Raw genomic sequence first — 20304 nt, forward strand, 5'->3', positions numbered from 1 at the left:
CCCTTCCAACTCAGGGCGTTCTGTGGGGCTGCTCACAGGAGTGGGAGGAGAAGGGAAGGGAAAAGGGAACATCCTCATGGGAAGGCAAGAAGAAGAGGAGCATCCTCATGGGCACACTTACAGGGGGCTGCTCTTCTTCTCATCCTCAGAGTCCGAGTTGTGGTGGTGGATCCAGCTCTTGTCTCCTCTCAGGGTGGTGCGAACCTTCATCTGCTTAATGATCCTGCGCCGGTCCTCGTCCGTGGGGGGGATGATCCCTCCTGGAGAGCCAAGGGGAGGGAGGAGAGAGGGATCAGAAAGGCCAAGGCCTCCCAGAGCAGCAGGTGAGAGGGGGTGGAGGAGCAGGAGCACGGGGCTCTCTCCTCTCTGCCAGAGATCCCAACACCGGGCGAGTCTTTTCCCACTTCCAACGAAACATGGAGACACGAGGTCATCCAGTCCTCAGGATCAACTTATCCTGATGCATCTCCTCCTCTGCAGGGTGTTTTCACACCTCAGTGGTCTCAGCTTGCCCTGGTGGCCTGTCCCAGCTGGAGGAGACACGTCCTTTGGCTCCTCATTCCCACATTTCCATCCCCAAGCTCCATTTCAAAAGCATATTGTCCAACTGAATCTCCCTAAATCTGGGAATGTCCTCTCCTGGGTGGGCTCTCTTTCATCTCCATCCCTGACATCCAACCTAAATCACTGCTGGTGCAACTTGAAGCCGTTTCCTCTCCTCCTGTCCTTTGTTCCCTGGGAGCAGAGCCCGACCCCCCCTGGCTCCCCCCTCCTGTCAGGGGGTTGCAGAGCCAGAAGGTCCCCCCTGAGCCTCCTTTTCTCCAGGCTGAGCCCCCCCAGCTCCCTCAGCTGCTCCTGCCCCTTCCCAGCTCTGTTCCCCTCCCTGCACACGCTCCAGCCCCTCCGTGTCATTCCTGGTCATTCCTGGAGTGAGGTGCCAGGGAAGTGGTGTCCTCTGCCCTTGGACACACTGCACTGAGGGAGCTGAGCAGAGACATTCCAGCAGGTGCAGCTGAGCTGAGGAAACACAGGAATCACCACGAGAGGGAAGGAATTACCTTTGCTGACACCCAGGGACATCATGGTCACAGCAGCACCTTCCCCTGCACAGACTGCCTGAAGCCAACAAGCCCCTGGAAGAGATGAAAAAAAAAAAAGGGGATAAGCAAAATAACAGTTCTGCTGTGAAAACCTTTGTGGAGGGGACAGCAGGGCCACAGTGTCACAGCCACAGAGCCCGGAGGGGGGGACACTCTGCTGCTGTCCCTCTGTTGGGCTTCCTCCCCACGACCCTTCAAGGAGAGGAAAAACCAAATCCAGACCAGGAACCCCTCAGAGCGGACATGACTGAGGTGTTTTTCCAGGCCTGGGAAGAAAGTGGGAGAGGAGACCTTAGAAAAAGGTGGGATAGACCTTTTGGAGTCTACAGAACCCAGAGGCTTCTGGAGTAACCTTGGGGTTGGTGGCCAGTGGGAGCAGGACATGAGGGCTCTTGAGGAGGGATCTGCCAAGAGATCAACAGATCTCTAACAGAGAGATCTGGGATCACCCCAAGACACAGCAGAGAACATCTCACCGCCTGTCTTGGAAGCAAAGAGTTAATTCTTCCTTCTGACAACAGCTGGGCCCCTCCTTCCAGTGACCAGGAAGGAGAAACTCCTGGATGTCCCCCCTCGGGATGAGGAGTTTGCAGAGCACTCACTGCTGGTTTAGGGCTGGAGTTGAATCACAAACAACCACAAAACCGAAAAGTCAGGGGGGGAAAAAGTTGGTTGGTTCAGAGTCTGCCACGACAATCAGGGTTTTTTTTTCCCCAACAAACAAATGAATAAATAAAAGAAAGGAAACCCCTCAGCACTGGCCCAGAGTTTGGGGATGAGGGGGACATCTGATTATAGGTTTGTCAGAAATGGTTCTTTTTCCACTCCCTTGTTTTTTCACGGAAGCTGCAGGAGATGAGCCCTTGTTTCAGAGGAGAAAACCAGTCACAGACCGGTTTGGGTTGGAAAGCTCCTCCAGTTCCAACCCCCTGCCATTGGCAGGGACACCTTCCAGCTTTTCCATCCCCCCCCCCCAGTCCTTCCTTGCCAGAATCTCCTGGATTCTGGAGTGACTCTGCTCCTCAGTAATGAAAAGGCCCAACCCTCTCCAGGAGAATCTAAAATGAGGTTGTTATTCCCTGCTGGTGGGCTTGTCCCTGCAGTATTCCTGCGAAGCCACACGCCCAGGAGGAATTCCAGGTGCTGATCTCATGGCATTGCTGCCTGGCAAAGGCTCCTCCTTTGGCTTGTCTCAGCCAGAGCTCTCCCCACTGCACATCCCCTGCTCTGAGACCATGGACAAGCTCTGCCAGCACCCCAAGGCTCCCATTCCTCCTGCAAACACTCCCAAACATTGATCCAGCTCCCACCAGGAGCAGCCAGCCCACCCCTGCTCATCCTTCCCAGATTCCCCCTTCCCACGGAAATTTAACAGACTTGCTGTTTAGAGAGAAAGGAAAACTCATCCTGAATATCCATGAGGAGCCTCTGAATACTTGGGTGTCTCCTTCCTGAAGGTGGGAGACGAGGCTGGAGCTGTCAGGAGCACAGAAATTCCTGTAATCTGGCAAATTTGGGTTAAAAAGGAATCACATTCCTTGGACCTCCCAGAGTGAGGCGGATTCAGACACAGCTACATCAAAGCCCATCCCTGGAAGTACCCAAAGCTGGGTTGGAGAATCCTGGTCTCATGGAAGGTGTCCCTGCCCATGGCAGGAGGTGGAACTGGATGGTTTAAGGTCCCTTCCAACTCCAACCAGTCTGGGATTCTCTCATTCTCCCTTGGTGCTCTCTTCTACTCATTAAACTCCTTCCCATTCCAGGACAAAATAAAAGCGGAAGATGAGGAGCAGTGGAAAAAAACTATCCAAAATGTCTCATCCATTCCTTTTCCAGTGCAAATCAGGGGCAGGGATAGGCTCCATCTGCCACGGAATGGAGGGACTTGGAAGCCGAAGGGCAGAGTGATTCCCAGGTGGTTATCCTGGAGGAATAAGCCGAGGTTCGGGAACACGTAGGGAAGACTCTGGGGAAGGGCTGGAGCGAGAGAAACAACATCTCTATTGCTTAAACAGAAACTTTGCTTCTTACTCACCCCATTCCCCCCCCCGGATCCACCCGAGGGGACGGGAAGCCACAAAGGGTGGCACTGGCACGGGGAGAGAAACGTGCCAGGAACCACACGTGGGCAGAGCCTCTCCCCTGGCACCGCCTTCCCTGTTCCCACCCCCGCCATCCCGGGAGGGGCGGCAGCAAACACCGTCCTGCTGCTCCCCCGAGATTCCTGCAGGGACAGACGGCAGCAAACACCGTCCTGCTGCTCCCCCGAGATTCCTGCTGGGACAGACGGCAGCAAACACCGTCCTGCTGCTCCCCCGAGATTCCTGCTGGGACAGACGGCAGCAAACACCGTCCTGCTGCTCCCCCGAGATTCCTGCTGGGACAGACGGCAGCAGTGATGCTCCCTGGGATCGGTGATGCTCCCTGGGATCGGTGACGTTCCCCGGGATGGGCTTTGGGCGACTGGCTCCTGCGTTTTCCAGCTCTGAATCCTGCCGGGCGGTCAGGGATGCTCCAGGCCGGGAGCTGGATGGTGACCCTGAGCAGTGGGAGCCCCCAGGACACACAGACACCCTTTGGGGTGTCCCACAGCTCCGGCAGAACTCCCAGGGGTTGGAGCCGCTCCCCTCCTGCTCCCCAGCAGAACAGAGGGGGCTGGAAGGAAACCTTTGGCAAATCTGATGGGACAGAGGCCCAGAGTGTCCCCCTGTGCTGGCACTGCTGGGGCACCTCCAGCCCTGGGGGCAGTTCTGGGCTCCTCATAAGAAAGACATGGAGGGGCTGGAGCGTGTGGAGGGAAGGGAACGGAGCTGGGAAGGGGCTGGAGCAGCAGGAGCAGCTGAGGGAGCTGAGGGGGCTCAGCCTGGAGAAAAGGAGGCTCAGGGGGGACCTTCTGGCTCTGCAGCTCCCTGACAGGAGGGGGGAGCCGGGGGGGGGTCGGGCTCTGCTCCCAGGGAACAAGGGACAGGAGGAGAGGGAACGGCCTCCGGCTGTGCCAGGGGAGGGCCAGGCTGGATTTGGGGAAAATTTCTTCATGGACAGGGTTGTCCAGCCCTGGCCCAGCTGCCCAGGGCAGGGGTGGAGTCCCCATTTCCAGAATTGTTAAAAAAACACGTGGATGTGGCACTTGAGGCCGTGGTTCAGTGGTGACCATGGCGGTGGTGCTGATTTGACGGTTGGACTTGATGATCTTAAGGGTCTTTTCCCACCTTAACAATTCTGTGATTCCATGATTTTCTCCATTAACCAGCTCTATCCAGTGGCTGTTTCCACCTTCCACCTGAGGATCAGGGCTGTAGGATCCTGTCGGACACTGGGCTTGGTAAAGTTTTGGGCTGATATTATGGAATCCCAGAATGGTTTGGGCTGGGAGGGACCTTAAAGCCCATCCAGTCCCACCCCCTGCCATGGGCAGGGACACCTCCCAGTAGCCCAGGTTGCTCCAAGCCCTGGGAAAAAAAAGGGGGTTGGTGGTATGGCTTATCTGGGAATTATGAGCTGGAGCCATAGGGTCCAATTTCCTCGGTTGGTACAGAAGCAAATGTGCTTCCCTAGTGCAGGAAAGGCCCTAGTGCTGATCCCCAGGGCTCCACTTCCCTCCTGGAAGAACAAGAACATCATTTGCAACTTGAATGAATCTCGGAGAGCTGAACTCAGCAGGAGAGGGGGAAACATTGAGGGGAAAACTCCAAGATTTCCCCTGCTCTGGAATCCCTCGGAGCTTCTCCAGGCCTCACACAACACAAAAGCTGTTCCTCCCAGTGGGTGAAGTCCCAGGTTTCCCTGGAGTGGGTGGATTCTGGAGGGTTTAGGCTCCAAAAGCACCTTGTGAGAGTCATTTCGGAGGTGGAAGCACGGCCTGGGAGTTTGGGAGCAAAGCAACACCTCTCCTGTGGCACTGCCAGGGGAGATCCAGGAATCCCTGGAGCATCATCTCCAGCTCTTCCCCACTGCAGCTCATTTTGCAGGACACATTCCTGAAAAAGCCCCAGGAGAAAGCCTTTCCTCTCCATAGGATGCTGCTCCTTGGCCTCCTCTTGCCAACCCCACCCAAGCACAGCCCAGCACTTGGGAGAAAAGGAGAGCAGAAAAGGGGAAAATGGCCCCAAAATGATGCTTTGGGGCAGGAAATGTGGTTTGGGCACTCCCAGTTCCCGTGGCTACGACATCCTGTTGCTGCCAGGGAGTCTTTGGGTGCACAGAAGCTTCCAGAGCTGGGACAGCACAACAAACAGCTCCCTCCCTCTGGCACACTCGGGTGGCTGTTCCCTGAAAACCTGGGATGCTTATCCCCATTCCCCATGAAGACTTTGAGGGATGAAAGGCCAGCAGGTCCAGCTGAAGGGTTTGTCACCTTTCCCACTCCTGGCCCTGCCCCAGCCCCAGCCATCTGTGTCCCTCAGTGTCCCACAGAACCCCATTTCCCCTGGATTTAAACCCCATCCACGTGGAATTCCCCAGCTCTGTAATCCCCACAGTCTCTTCACCACGTGGAGACCTGAAATTCCTCTGCCTCAAACCAGACCCATCCCTTCCCTCTTGCCTTACAGCTCCAGAATAAGCTCTGCCAGGCCAGACACATCTTTTCCTCCTCTGGTTTTCCATTACTTCCTAGAAAATCCTCCTGCTGTGTGACCAGGAATATCTCTGTTAGAAAGGCCAGAAAATAAGTCTGTTTTAGACACCAGGGCTGTTCAGGAATATAGGTTTTTCTCCCAAATATTCCCTACAAATCTAAAATCTGGGGCAAAATAAATCCATTTCAATAAAATCCCTCATTCCCTCTGTATTTATGTGGAAGGTTTTCCATCAGAAGAGCTCCCTTTGGAGCCAGTTGCCTCCTCTGAAGTGTCTGCACACCACAGGCCTGGATCTTAATTAGCACCCTTGGGTGCCATCGTTATGCAAATGAGCAATAATCCTGCTCCCTTCCCCATCCCAAGGGTTCCTGCACCGTTAAGCCTTGCCCAGTTGACTCTGGAATGGCTGCACTGGGAAGGATGATTCCCTTCACCCACCTTCCCTGGACAACCTCCCTCTGGCTGAATGTTTGCAGAGTGCCCCGGGATTCTGGAATAAATCCAGAATTCCAGCTCCCCCCTCTGGAAACAGCCATGGCCAGTGAGCAGCAGGACTCCCTCCCCAGGGACCCTGTTTCCCACAGGATTAAATCCCACAGGAGTTTTCATCCTCTGATCCTTAAAACCCCCAGATTATAAGGACAAGCCACTCCTGAAAATAAGCCTGGAAAGGCTAAGCCAGGATGCCCAGTCCCCAAGCAGGGAAGGTGTATCCATAGGGAATGCAGCCTGGAAAAAGCTGGGGGAGAAAAAAAAAGGAAGGGAAGGACCCTGAGCTGTCCAAGGAGTGACTGGGAACACCATGTTGTGAGAGGGGTTAAATCCTGCCTGGGCCTGAGGAAAGGAAATCAGAATTAAATGAACATGGAGGGAAAATCCCACATTGTTTGGAGACATAAAATGAAAATATTTCGTTAGGAAAGGCTGAAATTCCTTGGCTTTTTGTTACTTCAGGTTTTAACTCCCCTTGTCTTGGGAACAAAAACGTAGTGGAGCTTACAGGGATTTTTGAAAAGGTGCAGTGTTGCTAATTCCAAAAAAAAAAAACCCCAAAAAAACCAAGGGAAAGGGTGCCAATCCAACCCTGGAGCTGGATCGGGTTCATCAGTGCCAGTCCACATTCCCAAGGCAAAGCAGCTGCCAGCTAAGCCTTCTCAAAGTATTCCAGATCCCTTTATCACACTCCTATCCCAAAAACCAACCCAAAAGCCCCTGAGAAGACCCTTCTAAAATTCCCCAAATGCTCTTCCTGCAGGCCAAGCTCGGGAATTTGGGGTGTTTCTTCCCACCACTCCCATGGAGGTGCCTCCCTCTGCTCTCAGGCAGGAGGTGAGGCTTTATCCCTGCTCCAGGGGTGGTATTCCCCTCAGATGCTGTCTGGGAGCAGCCGGAATTCCCAGCTGTGTCCTGTGGGGAATTCCTGCCCCAACAGCCGGGTTGGGATGTCCTGGTGCTGTGGCACAGCCAGCACGGGATGAGCTGAGCAGGGGGGCACGTGTGGACCCCTCAACCTTTCTCCTGTGCTGCTGGGACAGGATTCCTGGACAGCTCTGCTCTCCCAAACTTCCCCCTGCCCTCCCGCGTCCATCCCAGGGGTGCTCCTTCACCCTCACACCTCTGTCACCTTTTACCTGCTGTCTCCTCGTTTCCCTTCCCTCTTGCTGGATCTCCACGGCCAAAATTCACACAGGTTGGCACCTGGTTGACTTCCCAGGATGTTTCCAGCGTGGATTCCAGTGGAAAAACAGGCTCAGCCGAAGCTGCCGCCAAGCCCTCGGTGCTACAGGGGCAGAAGCCACACTCTGACCCCGGACAGAGCCAATTTTATATCCACCTTCTCTCCCAGAGCCCTCCTGAGCCCTTTCTGAGTCAGGATCTGCCCGACTTCCAGGCAGTTAAACCCCCCTGGCCTCTCCCTCCCTCGGGAATGTGGCACAGGTGGAGCTTCGTGCCAGGTGTGGTCGATGATCCCAGTGATCCTCCAGGGATAACCTCTTTCCTTCTCCAGCAGCTGGGAGGAGTGAGTTCAGGGAGCAGCAGGGATGGATTTGGCCTGGTTAGGACAGTTCCCCACCTCCTTAATTCTGCAGAGTGTTCCAGGGGGATTCCAGGAGTGCCCCTCTCCAGCCCTTCCCTATAGGCAGCACCAAGGTGTAGGAAACTGGGCACCCATCCCTGTGCACCACAAACACCTGACAGCCAGATATTCCTTCTGAACGAATTCCATCTGGAATAACCTGGGATCTATGGCCCAGCTCAGACTCAAGTTTCTGGGACAACGTGGCCCAAACCCTCTGGCTGAAGTCCCTCATCCTGGAGGGCTGGATGGGTGCAACCAGTGCTCAGCTTTGGACACTGAGCTCTGGGATGTAGCACTGGGATGCCCCAGGCAACGGGAGACCCGTAAAAATGGGTAATTCCCACTGGAAAAGTATCCAACATGGGCAAAGAAATAACTGCTCTGCCTGTGCGGGACCAAAATCCCATCAGAGCCTGTCCTGAGCCTGCACACTTCCAACGGAGCTGCTGCCAAATCCAGGCTAACTGATCCAAAATCCCTGTTTTCAGAGGCATGGAGCACCGCCAGGAACAACCTCGACATCACACAGCACAGGTTCCTCTGGGAAGCCCTGGGATGCACGAGCAGCTTTTCCCAGAGCCAGAAATCCCGTGCTTTGGAATCGAGCTGGGGCTGCAGCAGGAAGGGCCTCCCACTGCAGACGCTCCAGCGCTGCCCATCCCGGGAAGGGAAGCAATTACAAGGTGTTTAATTAGGAAAGAGGAGCTGAAAGCTTGTTCAGATGTTAATCTCGAGGGCGCCGTGCGGGCAGGGAGCCAGCTCAGCTCTCCCGGTGCCGCGGGGTCCCTGCCCTGCCCCGGCGCTTTCAGTGCCCTCCGAGTTTTCCACCGCAAACTCCTCCCTTGCCCTTATTAGGGAGCGATCCCTACGGATCACGGGCTGAGCAAGGGAAACCTGAGCGAGGGCACAGCTAAAGCTGGGCCCGAGGCTGTGGAGCTGCACCCCGGGAGAGGGGGATTTGTCCTGGCCCCCTCAGCCAGTCCCCCGTGGAAGGACCGGAGGCACAGCCAGACCAACACTCTTTGCTAATAAAATTCTTCAAGTGCCTGAAATCACCAGCCCATTACTTAATTGGGAAGGATCCTGTTTTCCATGCAAGCCACTTAAAAAAAGACCTAATTACCCTCCAGGAGATGAAACACTCCTTGTTCTTACTGACTGGAGCTCCTCTTCCCTGCCCAGAAGGAAACCCTGCCAGCCACCCTCCTCTTTGGTGGCTCAACTGCAGCTTCTAAATGTTAATAACCAGTCTTTTTGCCTGCTGTTGTCAGGAGTTTGTAGGACACTCGGCCCCTTTGTGCCTAAATAACCACCTTGCCCCGTGTGTGTCTCGGGATGAGCTGGATCCCATGTTGGACCCAGTTCTGAGGACGGAAGGAATGCCCTGGGAAAGGAAGCAGAGCTGCTTTGATCCCAGCTTTTCCTGGGAGTGCCACGGGGTGCTTTTAGACTCCTGAACTGTCCACACAGCCGGGGCAGCCACCAAGGTCAGGTTACAGCCCTCCTGTTCCCAGTGTTCCCGGCCTCGGGGTGGGATCTCCCATTGGTTGATGTCCCAGTTCCAGGCTTGCTTTTCCATGCTGGTCCTGGGATGTGATCCCTGAGTTCCAGGCTCCCTTTTCCATGCTGGTCCTGGGATGTGATCCCTGAGTTCCAGGCTCCCTTTTCCATGCTGGTCCTGGGATGTGATCCCTGAGTTCCAGGCTCCCTTTTCCATGCTGGTCCTGGGATGTGATCCCTGAGTTCCAGGCTCGCTTTTCCATGCTGGTCCTGGGATGTGATCCTTGAGTTCCAGGCTCCCTTTTCCATGCTGGTCCTGGGATGTGATCCCTGAGTTGCAGGCTCGCTTTTCCATGCTGGTCCTGGGATGTGATCCTTGAGTTCCAGGCTCATTTTTCCATGCTGGTCCCGGGATGTGATCCCTGAGTTGCAGGCTCACTTTTTGATGCTGGTCCCGAGATGTGATCCCTGAGTTCCAGGCTCGCTTTTCCATGCTGGTCCCTCTGGGAGGCCCAGCAATGCTCTGCACCAGGAACTGCTCTATCAGTGGGCCCCTTTTGGGACAGGAACCCCCAGATGATCCACGTGCTGCCGCCTTTCCTGTCCATGCAGGGACTGGATGACCTTGGAGGTCTCTTCCAACCTTGATTCCGTGAACCAGGAGTTAAACTCCAGGTGCCTCCACAGAAAGGTCATTAGGAGATGACAAACCACGTCCTCCCCGCTGTTATTTCCCTCAGCCCAAAGCCCACGTGCCATCCCTTAGGAAACCACCTGCAAAGCAACCCCGAATCGCCCCCGGGGACCGGGAGCTGCCCTGGGCTCTGCTCCCGGGAGCTAAGCCCATCCGAGGAGCTCTCACATGCTCCTCCTGCTCCTGGCTCCGAGCACAACCCTCATTTCCCCCCCAGGAACTCGAGCACTAATGGAGGGCTTGGCCAGCGACCCGAACGCCGCAAACAGCACCCGGGGCATCCATGTGGAAAAATATCCCGGTTGAAGGATAATTGATGCCCGTTTTGACCTTCGTGGCGCTCAAATTAAAACGTACTTGCAGCTTGCAAAAGGTCTGAACCTCCTTCCTTTGAACCTCCTGAAGTCTGCTGAGAATTTTGCCATCCAGCCCCGAACGCTGGTGCGGGGCCCCACTCTCAGGGGTGAGGGTGGGAACGCTTTTAGCCCAGCTTTCCCAAAGCCAGGGAGAGAAGCCCCTTCCCCGTGGGTCACCTGTAGCCACCAGAGCTGCCCCAGCAGGGAGTTTTCCAGCTGCAGGAAGGCTGATCCAGACCCTCCTCCCGGGAGCTGGACCAGGCTGGGCACGTCCTCACATTTCTCTGCAGTAGCCAGAGCACACAATGCAAACCTTGTGCCTGCTCCTGCTTTGCTGTCACCTGTTACCTGATCTGCTGGGAAGGGACAGCAGTGGATGGCACAAACCCTGCCAGAACCACCTTAACCCTTGCAAACCATTTCAGCTAAAGGCGGGATCAGCACCTCCTGCCCAGTGCCTGGGACAGTTTTGGAGCCAACATTCCTAAAACTACAGTTATTTGAACTCTGATTGGAATGACATCCCGTGCCTGGGGAGGATGGACCTTCCCCTCCCACTCCCTGCGCTTGGGGGAACGAGTGGCAACGGGAATTCCACCCCAGGCTTCCCACTGGGAACTCAGCCGAGGATCTCATCCCGCCTCACGCGGGGGCTGAGCGCGTTTGGAGCGGGAGGTTGTGAGGCAGCCTCTGGAAGTCCACACCCACAGCCTGAGGGATGCCCCAGGACTTGGAGTGAGCCCCAGAGGCAAAAAATGTCCCGATATTGGCTCAGTGTTACGAGCAAGTAAATGTCTGTGGGGTTTCAAAGGGAGATGAGCTCGTGCACAACCTCCTCTGAAAACCCCTAAATCCCAAAACCTTGGGTGAGTCTTGTCCACACAGGCAGGGGATGAGCCCTCTCTGCTGCCCACAGATGTGGCTGCCCCATCCCTGGAAGTGTCCAAGGCCAGGTTGGATGGGGCTTGGAGCAACCTGGGCTAGTGGAAGGTGTCCCTGCCCATGGGATGAGCCTTAAGGTTCCTTCCCACCCCAAACCATTCTGGGACTCCATGGTTTTAGAGAATTCTCAGCTGCTCTGGAGGACCAGCTTTTCCCTCCTGCCTTCCCCCTTTTCCATGCAGTGACTATTTAACACTGAGACTGTTGGGGATGTTGAAGAAGCACCAGGAGATTTCTGAAGTCAAGCTGTGAACAATCAGGAATTCAATAATTTAAGCAGTTCAGGAAACCTTAAATTAACCCTTCCGGGCTTGTCCAGCACACCAGCTCGTGGCTGCCTTGTTCAGCACACACAGAGATGCTCCAAGGAGAAGCTGGGCTGGGAGGAGGATCTTTTCCTCACTGCTGGGGGCAGGGAATGCCTCTTCTTCCCCAAACATGGAGAAAAGAGATGAAACCCTGCAAGTGCCCTGGGGAATCCTGCCCAGACCTCATTCCTTGGGCAACACAGACACGTCTCAGCCGGGTTTGAGACAGCAGATGAAAAGCTACAAATGCACAACTAATTTCCTTGAATTCACTCACAACCACAGATCCCACAGAGAATTAAAATTTAGTCAACCAGGTGAAGTTGGCAAAGCCATGAGCTACCAAAGGCAGGAAGCTTAAAGAGAGCAGCACCCAATCCTGCCCATCCCGAGGGATCATCCCAAGGCTCTGCTGTGCTGGGAGCTCTATGGTTTTCCGAGCAGGACCACCCCCATCCCAAAACCTCACTCCTCTTCCTGCCAATATTGCTCAATTATTTTTCGCCATACCGGGTCTGCAGATTCATTGCTGTAATTAAAGGCATTAATTCCTAATTGCTCAACTAATTCCTGTGTTTGGAAAGGGAAGGATGTGCAGGACGTTCACCTCACCCACACACTGTTGACCTTAAGCCTTGATGTCTAAGGATGAAAGGAAAAAAAGGAAGGAAAAGTGTGTTTTGGTGTCAAAGGTGGAGCTTTGTGTTTGCATCACTGACCCACAAACAGAGCAGGACAGAAAACTCACTGAGCCTTCATGACACCACAGTTTTGCCAAGAAAACACGACATTTTTTGGGGGGGGGAAAAAAAAAAAGCTGAAAGCTGTCATTTGTGGAAATCCGGACTTCCACTTAAAACCTGATGAATTTTGGGAAGAAATTTCACGCTTTTTCCTTTGGCTGGATGAATAAAATAAACTCTCCTAAGCACAACGTCCTGATCAAGCTGATGAGAGAGGACATCCCTGCCTCCCAACCTACCCGGGTGAATCCATCTCCTCTCACGTGAGGGGTCTGTCCGGGAGCAGCCTGGACTTTTCCAGGACTCCTGTGGGACACAGGGGGGTGCAGATGGAGATTTTTGGCTCTTTTCTGGAGCGGGCAGAGGGGTGGGGACAGGGAAATGAAGGTGGCATTCCCCAAGCCCAGATGAAGCAAGGACAAAGGGAGGTGCTCGTCTCCTCTGCCCCAGCTTTGCCACTCCTCACCAGGGTGCTGCTTTCACACTCATTCAGAGGGAAACAAAACAAGGCAGAGCAGGAGACAGCAAAAAAACCTTCCCTCTCTCCCACAGGAGTCCTGGAAAAGTAGGGCTGGAGAGGGAGAAGGTGCTGAGCTCACCACAAGCCTCTCGGGAGGTTGTCAGGGGTCACAGGCTCCAGTTTTCCCGGTGTTGTCCGGACTGTGCTCACTCCTGCCCACACCCAGAGAGCTCCCTACTGTGCCCCATGGAAATTCCGAGGGGAACAGATTTTAGGAAGCTGTGGGGGGGCGACGGGCAGGGAGGGAATTCGGGATCACACGGGTGCAGCCAAACCTCCCCTCCTCAGCCTCACCCGTGGCACAGACCCCATCCCTGGGGAGCTCCGGCACCATTCCAGCCCCACACCTCGGACCGAGGCCCCGCTGAAAGAGCCTCACTTCCCCGTGGAAGAGGAGGATTTGCAGCGCCCGTACGAGCAGGTGAGGAAGGCACAGCGCTGCTCTTCCTCCCCCGGCTCCCCCTGCAAGGCTCCGGGGCCATCCGTCCCCCTGCCCAGCTCTACCTGCGGAGGCTCCTCAGGTGTGGTTTCCCCCAAAAGGCGGATGCGGAGCTCTCTCCCGGCGGTTTCGCTCCCCGCGGCTGGCAGCGGGAATGTCGGATCCTCCCTGGCAGCGCGGGCGGCCGTGGGCACACCTGAGCCCTTTACCTGCCGAGGGCTGGCCGTGGGCACACCTGAGCCCTTTACCTGCCGAGGGCTGGCCGTGGGCACACCTGAGCCCTGCCGAGGGCTGGCTCCGGGAAGCCAAGCCTTGTTTTGAGGAGGAGACCTGGGTGTGTTTTGCCCTTCAGGGGAATCAAACAGGTTTCTCCGTTCGGTCGGCACGGCCTCCCCTCCCTGCCAGCTCTCCTCTGCATTCCTGGCATTCTCCGGCAAACGCCGTGTTCCCCAGCCCTGGGGTCCGATGGGACAGCAGAGGGGAGCCCCCCAGCTCTTATCCCACCTAATTTCCATTCAGGATAAGCATTTCCAGCCAGGCTTGTCGCCCAGGAAGGGGGAGGAGGGACCCCCCTGCCACTCAGGTTCCCGGAGTCCGGGAGCCGCTTCCAGCGGTGGTACCCAGGGAGCATCAGGGCCGGGGGCTGTAATTAGCCCTCAGCAGTGATTGTGTAGTTCTGTCTCATTAAATGAGGCACCCAGGGGTGATTATCACTGAGGAAATTGCCGGGTGTTCTGCTCTCCCTCCCTTTCTTTCCCTTTCTAATTGCTCTGGTCACCAAGGTCCCCGAGGCCCAGCTTTGGTGGCTCCGGGCACAGCTGGACCCGTGGACACACTTGTTGCCAATTCCTAAGGACTGGAAGTTGGGGATTGAGTTTAGAGCCCTCCTGAGAAGTCAGGGCTTCAGCCTGAGACTGCCACAGGGGAGTAAGAATCACAGGATCATGGAATGGTTTGGGTTGGAAGGACCTTAAAGCTCATCCAGTCCAACCCCCTGCCATGGGCAGGGACATCTTCCACTGGCCCAGGTTGCTCCAACCTGGCCTTGGACACTTCCAGCTTCTCTGCCCAACCTGTGCCAGGGCCTCACCACTCTCCCAGCCCAGAATTCCTCCCCAATATCCCATCTATCCCTGCCCTCTGGCAGTGGGAAGCCATTCCCCCTTGTCCTGTCCCTCCATCCCTTGTCCCCAGTCCCTCTCCAGCTCTCCTGGAGCCCCTTTAGGCCCTGCAAGGGGCTCTCAGCTCTCCCACTCCTTGGACCCTGGGGTGTCCCTCCTCGTGCTTGAGGACCTTTTGTACCTGCAAGGCTGGCCAGGCCAGGTGATGAGTCACCATTATTTCAGGAAAGAACATGGACAAACCTTCAGCAAACGATGGCATGACTCAGGGGTTGCTCAAAATAAAGCTGCACTGTCAGCTGGAGCCGTGGAACAGAGGATGCTTTACCCAGGAAGGGTCTGGGCTGCATTTTAACTGTCTGAGCTGGACACCCCTGAGCCCTCTCTGAGCTCAGGGTGGGGCTCGCTGAATATTCCAGCTTCTCTCCTGCTTATCTCAGCTGGGATCACCTGGAACAAAGCTCAGCTGAGCTTGGCTGCTGCTGCTGCTGCTGCAGCCTGAGATCAGAGAGGGAGATCTGGGGCTGGAGTAACACCTTAAAGCCTGAAAATCCCTGATGTCATCGTGGTTGTGCTGCTGGGAGCCAGGGGTGGATTATGGGCCCTGTTATGGCACATCCCGGTTTGGGATTGGATGTTTGCCCATCATCCCACAGCAGAGCTGTGAGGAGAGGGCAGGAGCTGTTCTTCCCAGCTGTTCCTGCCTCAGCATTACTTGTGCTTGGGTCATGGGGCAGGGAAAGTGTGTCCTCGTGGGTGCAGAGGGGTCCTGGAAGGTGTTTGGTTGGGGCTTCATCACCTGCTTTTAGAGCAGGTCCAGAGGAGGCCACGGAGATGCTCCCAGGGCTGGAGCCCCTCTGCTCTGGAGCCAGGCTGGGAGAGCTGGGGGGGCTCACCTGGAGAAGAGAAGGCTCCAGGGAGAGCTGAGAGCCCCTTGCAGGGCCTAAAGGGGCTCCAGGAGAGCTGGAGAGGGACTGGGGACAAGGGATGGAGGGACAGGACACAGGGAATGGCTTCCCACTGGCAGAGGGCAGGGATAGATGGGAAATTGGGAAGGAATTGTTGGTTGTGAGGGTGGGGAGGTGCTGGAATGGATTTCCCAGAGAAGCTGTGGCTGCCCCTGGATCCCTGGAAGTGTCCAAGGCCAGGCTGGACAGGCCTTGGAGCAACCTGGGCTAGTGGGAGGTGTCCCCTGGCAGGAGTGGGACTGGATGAGCTTTAAGGTCCTTCCAACCCAACCCACTCTGGGGTTCTGTGAGTTGTGAGCTGCAGGCCTGGGGAGGGGCAGCACCACACCATGTCCATGGTCCCTCTGGAGCTGAGGCTTCTCCAAGGACATCACTCTGCCATGGCAACACCTACCTGGAATGGAAGGTACCAGCTTCTCACTGCAGTTAAAGCTGGGACTGACCCAGCAGCTCCACTGCTCTCCGTCCCACCTGCCCTGAAGCAGTGCCACCTTCACTTCAGGGCACTTCCTCACCACTTCTTCATCATGTCCCTACATCCCAGCACCCTCATCACATGGCCACCAAACACCACTTCCTGAGGGAAGGGTGGAGCAGGGAAGCTCTTCCAGCTGTGCCTGTGGCTAAACAGGAGCAGAGAAGTGGATGCTCCAAGGCCAGCACGAAAATCATGGACCTCTCAGGATGTGGGCTTCCCAAAGAAGAGCTGGAAAGAGAGAAAGCACCTTAAAAAGTCTGGAAGCCTCAAGAACTGTTGCCTTCCAGGACTGGTGGGACATGGAATGGGACCTTCTGTCTTTGTCTTCCAGGACTGGTGGAACATGGAATGGGACTTTCTATCTTTCTCACATGGATTAGGGCAACAGCAGAGGGTCAGAGAGATCAGATCCCACAGAACATACACTAAATGTGATATATGTGAGTGTACAATTACAGTCAGGTACACCACAGCTTTATCCTTTATTTCCCACTGAGGCAAGTGGGATAGGAACACGCAATTTTTTTTCTCCTTCTTCATTTGTCCCCCTGTGGAAAAGGCTTTTCATCCTCTTTGCCCAGTTGAGAGGAGCCATGGCCACCCCCTGCAGGCAGCTCACCTTGAACTGGGGGGTTCCAGGGACCTCCCAGACCCCTCAGCCTGCACACAAAGCTCAGAAAGCACCTCCCTGGTGCTCAGCAGCTTCAACAGGGAGGGACAATCCATCCCAAAGGAGGTTTTTTTGTGGATTTATCCCATTTAAGCTGTTGGATGTCACTCACCCCGGCAGGCACAGAAACCCTGATGGGGGTTTTTCCTCCTCATAATTAAGGGAGCAGATCCTGGTTTTAATCACATGGCATTTCAAAGTCCCTGCAGTGGCCAGAGGCAGGAGTTTCCTGCCAACCAGGGACATCTGGAAGAGCTGCTGGAATAGCACAGCCAGGTTACCTCAAAACAGAGGCTAAAAGGTGTCCAGGAAGGCTGGAGGGAAAAGCAATTCACTTTGGGCACTTAACTGAGAGAATCAGAGCAGGAGCATCATCTCTCCAGCTTCTCCAGGAGCCTTGGGGATAAAGACTCCGGATTTATGTTAGGGAGCCACTCAATATGCAGAGAGTGTGAGTTAAATACTGACAAGTTCATGATGCTTTGGGGCAAAGGCACCAAACTCGGTCTCAAAATTGTCCAGAGAGTTATTTCTCCGATTTTAGGTAACAACTGGCAGCCCCAGCCTCACCTGGACACAGCACAGGTGACCTGCACAGCTCTGGAGCAAACCCTGAAGCCAGCAACACACAAAAAAATCCTTTAAAAATCAGTGCTGGGCAGAACCCAAGAGGGGCAGGTAAAGCTGCCATCCAGGTGTGCCAGAGAGCCCAGCCCAGAGCAGCAGGAATGTCCCATCCCTCTGTTCCACCACCACCACCTTCTCCAGGGACACAAACACACACCCCTGAAGCAGGGCAGGAGGGAGGAGCAGGAAAAAAGAGCCTTTCCCCCCATTTCCACTTAAAACCACTTTAAGAGCTGTAGGTAAATTCCAGCCTGGAATATCTGATTTTACAGGAAATGGATTCTCCTGGGATCTCCTCTACAAGAAGAGCAGAACTCCCCCCCTCTCTCCCAGAGGTGTCCCACAGCTGGCACTGGTTGATCCTTGTTTCCCTGCTGCTCACCTGCCTCCCTTGTGTCCTCACTTGGGATCAGCCAGATGTGGGAATGGCATCACACGAGGAAGCTGCAGCCACAGAAACTACTCCTGGGCTGGAGAGAAAGCCTGAGAGGAGAAGATTTAAAGGACTCAGAGCATTTAGGTCAGAAAAATAATGTCAAGGAAGAACCAGGAGTGACATGAGGAGCACAGAGCTGCCACTGCCAGAAACAGGGAGTTCAAACCAGCCTGTGTTGAACCCTCCAGTTCGTTCCTTTCCAGAGGTGCAGCCCAAACACCTTCAGAAACAGGGACATCTAAGAGGAACTCTGGGAATCCAACAGGCAGCTCTATGGGAAGGTGTTTTTACCAAGGAATGCTTGTCACCCCCACGACAGCAGTGCCTCCTGTCCCCAGCCTCCCTCCCCAGTGCAGCCTGGAGTTGAAGAGTTGCTCAAATATATTGTTTAATTTTTTTTTTTTCTTTTTTAGTATGACAAATTCCCCAGCCTCACTCCAGAGCACTGGGCTGCACTGGACCATTTTCTGCTTTTTTTTTTTTCCTGCCCTGGAACTCCCCAGCCTTGCCCCTTGCAGGTGAGTAACCCATCAGTCCTGTGGCCTTTGCAGAGGTGACACCAAAGCCGAGCCTCAGCAGAGGATCACCGGGTGAGTGGAAGGGTGTCAAACCACTACACCCATCTGTTACAAGGGAATCCAACTGGTTTTTCGTGAGGTGTCATTCCAAAGCGCTGCCAGGACGCCAGACCTCACCTTCCTAATAGCAGGGAGCAGAGCAGAACCCTCTCTCCCAGATTATTCCCTGCTGGAATACTGATCTGCCCCCTGCTCCCGCAGACAGGGCTGCACAGGAGGGCAGGAGCAAACCAGCACCGAGACAAAAGGGTCTGCTCAGCAAGCACAGGGCACAGGAGAGGCCATGGCGAGTGCCAGCTGAGCCAGGGACACAACCTGTGCCATCACAGGCCATGGCGAGTGCCAGCTGAGCCAGGGACACAACCTGTGCCATCACAGGCCATGGCAAGTGCCAGCTGAGCCAGGGCTGAGCCAGGGACACAAACCTGTGCCATGAGGGAGCAGCAGCAGCACCTCCACTGTGCCCTGTTGCAAGCAGGGAGATGCTCATTTCTTTCCCATCACCAGCTCAGCAGCTTCCTCAGGGCCCCCAGGCAAACGAGCTGCCTTCCCTCTCCCTAATAAGGCCCAGGTTGTACCACCCTCACACCCCTGGGCCTGGCACCTTCCCGGGGCTTGCACAAGCACCAGCGAAACTCGGGAAGGAATTCTCCGGGAGCAGAGTCCAGCCCACTGCGCGGTGCTGGGAGCTGTGGGAACACCCCAGTGCCTGCTGCTGCCTGCACATTGGGGTAACAGAGACAGGGATCTGCAGAGCCAACAGAAATCCCCTTCCACAGCTTCCCAAAAGGCTGTCGGAGCGCTGGAACGTGCCGTGGATCCCTGGGTTTCTAAGTCACCGAAGGTGCTGAGCTCCCACGGGATGCAAAGATCCTCCCCCCAAACCTCTGTGCCCCCCTCCGTGCCCTGCCAGTGGAATCACTGCACGTTGTTTTGGAGACCAAGGAAATTTGTTGTTGTCACTGCCCTCAAAATTTACATTCCTGTAACAGCACCAGTTTGAAACCTCCCAGGTTGCCAAGATCCCCCAGCTCTGGGGAGCAGAACAAACAGAAGCACAGGGGGAACCAGCACAGAGAATGTCACTTCAGGACAAGCTTCCAATTAGGAATGTCTTGGCTCATGGAATTCTAAGTCACTCCCTCAACAAGCCAATTCAGCCCCCGCTGGAACAGATTCAACCCACTGTGTGGAATCTGTGCAGGCACAGAAAATGCATCTGCTTATCACTGTCAGGAGCCCAGTTAATCATGGAGTAATGGAATGGTTTGGGTTGGAAGGGACCTTAAAGCTCATCCAGTCCATGGGCAGGGACACCTCCCACCAGCCCAGGCTGCTCCAAGCCCCGTCCAACCCGGCCTTGGGCACCTCCTGCATCCCCAGCTCTGGCTGGACTGGAGCTCCCCTCTGGGCTTTTTTGCTCACTGGACATCTACTTTTCCATCAATTTTTCCTCTTCCCTGTTTCTGGTATCACGCCCAAGCCACCCTTTTCCTTTCTGGAAGGTGTGTGTGGACAAGAGCTTCCCCCACACCCCAAGGAACTCCCGAGACTGTACAACCCTCCTGAGCAATGTCTCTGTGAGAGGGGTTTTTGGTTACCTTAACTCCACCAGAAAAGCACTTCTATTCCTCCTTCCCTTTCCCTCCCTCTCATTTCTCTGGGATAAGCAACAGACCCCTCCTTTATCTCTCCTGCTGCCAAAACCAGTCTCAGGTCAGCAAAAATAGGAGCTGCAGCAAGAAAAAGCCAGGAAAGCTGAGTGAGGGAGATAAGAAGTTTGGTGAGAGTGCTCCAGGGAACTCTCTGAAGACTTGAGGAGCTCCTGTTGGGTGTTACCACCAAGGACAGATTGCACCTGACCTTGGCCTTGGATATTTGGATGGAAAATCTGATAATGGCAATTTTGCTTCACAGCCTCCTGCTCCCTGTCACACACACCATCCAGGGTGGGAATCCCAGCATGGTTTGGGGTGAAAGGGACCTTAAAGCTCATCCAGTCCCACCCCCTGCCACTGGCAGGGACACCTCCCACTAGCCCAGGCTGCTCCAAGCCCCCTCCAACCTGGCCTTGGACACTTCCAGGGATGGGGCAGCCACAGCTTCTAAGGGCAACCTGTGCCAGGGCCTCCCCACCCTCACAGGGAAGGATTTATCCCTAATA

This window comes from Pipra filicauda, unplaced genomic scaffold (assembly GCF_003945595.2).
Source record: "Pipra filicauda isolate LSUMZ 115617 unplaced genomic scaffold, ASM394559v2 scaffold701_size143630_pilon, whole genome shotgun sequence".
NCBI classification, from domain to species: domain Eukaryota; kingdom Metazoa; phylum Chordata; class Aves; order Passeriformes; family Pipridae; genus Pipra; species Pipra filicauda.